Below are 5,088 nucleotides of genomic sequence, written 5' to 3' on the forward strand. Positions count from 1 at the left end.
CTTTAAGTAACACGGTGTGTGCATGAAGGGTGACCAAAACGATGCGTTTATATATGTGGGTACGGATCTTAATCTTACAAAAGGAATTCACTCTGGGAAATGCAACGACGCCGTCTCTCGGTAACCCCGCCTTCAGCAGCTCATGTAGCCCTCGCATGACTCTAACACGCACCTACCCGTGAGGATCCGGGTTAGAATTGACCTTCAGTAACCCATGCTTGTTGTAAGAGGTCACGCTCGTAGGCTTGGTTGACACATGTCATGGGTTCCCATTTGTGCAGATCGATGCTCATGCTGTTGATAACTGGATTGTCTAGTCCAGACTCGATTATTTACAGACCGCCGCCATATAGCTGGAATATTGCTGTGTGCGGCGTAAAACTAAAGTCACTCACTCACTCTAGCACGTACCAACAGTTCACACACCGTTCATATTAATCCAAATGAAGCATCGGGTCTGGGTTTTATTCCAGTTCCAGCATTACACAGGGTAATTTCCATTTCAAGTGAATCAAGACGTCTTTATGTAGCGCTTGTAAGACGAAAGTGGCGTAGTGGACATGTCGTGAGAAAAGACACTCTCCACGTCAATATAGTACGCTTTGCGTTTTGGTCAGGGGTTGAGGTTATCATGAAAACATTCATAATTTATTCCCGAAGGTTGTAAACAGTTACAAATGTACAGGTTGTAATCACGCGTCAAAAACAACACTGTCATTGGGAGTAAATGTTTCAATACCGACACTGTGGGCGCAGTCATACACAGCAAGGGGTGGTAGGGTAGCCTCGTACCTAAAGCGTTCGCTCGTCACGCCGAGACTCACTCATGCAAAACACGGGCGTAGGACTATTCTGCTCGTATGTCGATGTAGTCCAAGGTTGTAAGATAACATGATATATCTCAATAAATCCCCCAAACCTGACAGTTTTAAGTTTTTGCTGCATGTCTTGTTTAAGAGGACTTTCAACATAACAGCTGACTATCTATGTAGGGCCCTGGAGGTTGCAGCTGTTCCTACAACAGTACTACTGTTACTTCACCCTCGTGAAACTTCACACGGAAAAAACAAATCAAAATGATGATAGTTTGTTAAGTAACTTTTTGTTTTTGAGACAAACGTTATGAAACTTTTTTTCCAGAGTTGGTCTGATGTTTTCATTACATTCTGCGTTGAAATGAATGTGTGATCATGAAAAGATTTGGAGATTGTGATTAATCGCATCATTTTGACCCGAACAGACTATATCTATTGATTGTGTCTAACTTTATTGATTGTCAAATTCGAGTATTTCACGTAGTCATGGAATGATATAGCGAAACGTTTTTGTGAAGTTTATGTGGTCTTCATTGCTCAACACAAACAGACCGATTTCAGTCGAGATAACCGACGCATGGTATAATTATATTCAAATATATATTATGATGAAGTCCTTCAACATCAAGGCCTGTGTGTTCGAAATTTTGGTGTTTTAGTGTGGATTGTGTGTGGTCTATTACTGGAACTGGAAACCATTCAAGCAGCCATTGTATTATGCTTATCTATTCCATCAATTACGTGAATTTGTAGGTTGGGGTTCTGGCATTTGACTTGTCTAGAGCTTGACATGTGGTGCGTGAGACGACGTCACGAACCTCGTGAATCTGTAGGCTGGGGTTCTGCCACATGATTTGTCTTGAGTCTTTCTAATTAATCTTGAGATAACTTCCCGAACCTCTTGAATCTGTAGGCTGGGGTTTTGCCACATGATTTGTCTTGAGTCTTTCTAATTAATTTTGAGATAACGCCCTGAACTTCTTGAATCTGTAGGTTGGGGTTCTGCCACATGGCTTGTCTAGAGTTTTTCAAATTAATCTTAAGAACCTCCCGAATCTTTAGGTTGGCTTTGTCTAGAGTTAGAATTACAGGAAGGTGACAAGCTTGTCACCAGGGTTGACAACTGCAATAGTGAGTGAGTGAGTTAATATTTAGCGTCACATCGGCAATATTTCAGCCATATCGTGACGAAAACATATTTGACATTGAAATGGAATCTATGTATATTATAAAACCTGTCGACGAAGGACAGTAAAACAACTAGAATATCACAAATAGAATTAAAACTAGCGTGGAAAGTTATAACTAAGAGCACTATTAGGACAATACAATATAGAAACAGGCTATAGATCGCCAACAACTGAAGGTAGATCACCATACTAGGGACCATGGGGACTTACAGTATCTTTGCTACCTGCATGGGCCCTAGTTGGATTTACACCGTCCCTTCAGCTGCTGGCGACTGTAAGAAATGTTAGCCAATTTAAAATAACAAGAATACTACGTTTAAAAACCCTGGTAAGTTTAAATTGACTTTGAAAATGTTGGGACTTACGTACCCTCTCAGGAGGACAACTGCAATATATAATGTAATATCCTGTGTGCTATTCTGCTCGGCGAATGGCAACCCATAAATAGGATACGTCGGAAATATAGACAGTGCAGACAAGTGACATTACTGTTATACGTCCCAAGTACATGGGTTATTGAACGCTTCTAGCTCACATATTATATTACATAGACAGAAAGGCAGGCTGACAGACAGGCGGGTGGTATTTAGTTTTCTATGCTTCGACTTACTACAAATGGAAAGGCTGGTAAAATAGCTTCACTCTTAGGTCCACAGTCTACCGCTGATTCATTGTTAGTTAAACTTGCAAGTGTTATGGTAGTTGTAACGAAAGTGAATCCCTGATGGCAAGATTCTATAGTGCTAAACAGATGGCAGAATAGGACGTTTCCTCTTGGGGTTGCAGTCTTGAAGACCCGTATGCTAAGGCTAGCAAATCATCACCTTGTGAGACTTACCAAGGCAAGGCATGGTCTTAAACCGAATTTGAAGGATGTGTCTGGTCACAAGTATGATAAAGAGTTGAAGTGTTTGATGAGTTACGTGTAGCAACAAGAAGACAAAGTCATCAATATCCCCCGCAATGGCAAAATACTCTTCATGATTATGTCTACGAGTTATGATTATGTCAAATATTTAGGTGTGTATATAGAAAAGTGGAAGGAGAGTATTGAAAGGTTTTGAAAGTTCTGCTCCAAAAAGGAGCACTATCACCAATTTCAGTCTATGTCAAACTTGTTGCCATGGAAATGCCAAAAATATTTTATTCAGAAATCCAAAACTACCAAAAGGCACCAGTACACCACCACATCTATGTATGTGCCAAGTTTGGTGAAGAAATAGTGAACGGTTTTAGATTTCTGCTCCGGAAAAGTGCACTACCACTAATTTCTGTTTTAGTCAAACTTGTTGCAATGGAAACGCCAAAAATATTTTATTCAGAATTTCAAAACTACCAAAAGGCACCAGTACACCACCACACCAATCTATGTGCCAAGTTTGGTGAAGAAATAGTGAACGGTTTTAGAGTTCTGCTCCGGAAAAGAGCACTACCACTAATTTCAGGCTAAGTCGAACTTGTTGCCATGGAAATGCCAAAAATGTTTTATTCAGAATTTAAAAACTACCAAAAGGCACCAGTACACCACCAGATCTATCTATGTGCCAAGTTTGGTGAAGAAATAGTGAACGGTTTTAGAGTTCTGCTCCGGAAAAGAGCACAACCACTAATTTCAGGCTAAGTCGAACTTGTTGCCATGGAAACGCCAAAAATGTTTTATTCAGAATTCCAAAACTACCAAAAGGCACCAGTACACCACCAGATCTATCTACGTGCCAAGTTTGGTGAAGAAATAGTGAACGGTTTTAGAGTTCTGCTCCGGAAAAGAGCACTACCACTAATTTCAGTCAAAGTCGAACTTGTTGCCATGGAAACGCCAAAAATATTTTAATCAGAATTCCAAAACTACCAAAAGGCACCAGTACACCACCAGATCTATCTATGTGCCAAGTTGGGTGAAGAAATAGTGAACGGTTTTAGAGTTCTGCTCCGGAAAAGACAAATGTGCACGGACGGACGGACGGACGCACGCACGCACGGACGGAGTCAATTTTAATACCCCCCGCAAAACGCGTTGCGGGGGATAATTAGAAGGGTTGAGATTGAGTTGAATCAGAGGAAGCCCAAATCATGTTCTAGGAAGCCGATCCCCTCTAAAATGGCTGCTAAATCTTCTGACAAAGATTGCCAGGAATTGAAAGGCATCGTACAACAATTAACATCGGAGTTTGATGCCATTAAAAAGCCACTAGCTAACATTCCTACTCTAACTCAGAGTCCATCTCCTTCTGCATTTATAGGAAAAGGCAGACCTAATCGAGGCTCATTTTCTAGTCATGGCACACCTGATTACTTGTCATCTCGGTCCTCTATACTTACCTTACCAGGAAGCTGTTTCTCAAGGCATTTTTTGTTGGCAGTGTGGAAAGATAGGCCAGTTTTTCTCGGATGCGGGCATATTATGGACCATTACTGGATCGGCGACTCATGGGCAAATCCACAAGCACGCTAGGAACCATTTCCAACACACCTCCAGAAAGATTTATTGGGACAGCAAATGAAGCCAGTGTCACAGAAGGTGATACAGTATGCACAGCTTTACTTGATACAGGTTCCACAGTATTTATTGTCAATGGATCTTTCTACAGGAATCACTTTTCTCATCTTCCATTGCATCAACCCGAACGTATTTTGGATATCGAGTGTGCAGATGGTGGAACATTGCCATACTTAGGATATGTTGAGAGTGAGCTGTTAGTCCCAGGTCTTGATTCAAAGGACACTTTACCTTGCTTATTACTAATTGTAGCAGACAGCATATATAACTTGTCAGTTCCAATACTGTTGGGTACCAATGTATTGTCAACCTTGATGCAAAAGATGTAAGTCAACAATGGGTCCTAGGTTTCTACAGAAAACATCAGTTCACACCCCATGGTATTTGACATTTAGAAATATGGTCATTGGTGAGGAGGAACTAGCAAAGAATGATTGGAGATAAGGACTTGTCAAGAGTGCCAAAAACAGGAACATAGCTATTCCAACAAACTCACAAGTTATTGTCCAGGGTTATGTTGACAAGTAAATCAATTATCCACAAGCTCTTGCCACACTATGGTGCAAATATTCCATCAGGCATCAAT

This window comes from Haliotis rubra, unplaced genomic scaffold, assembly GCF_003918875.1.
Source record: "Haliotis rubra isolate DU_JTF1 unplaced genomic scaffold, ASM391887v1 Scf1726, whole genome shotgun sequence".
NCBI classification, from domain to species: Eukaryota; Metazoa; Mollusca; class Gastropoda; order Lepetellida; family Haliotidae; genus Haliotis; species Haliotis rubra.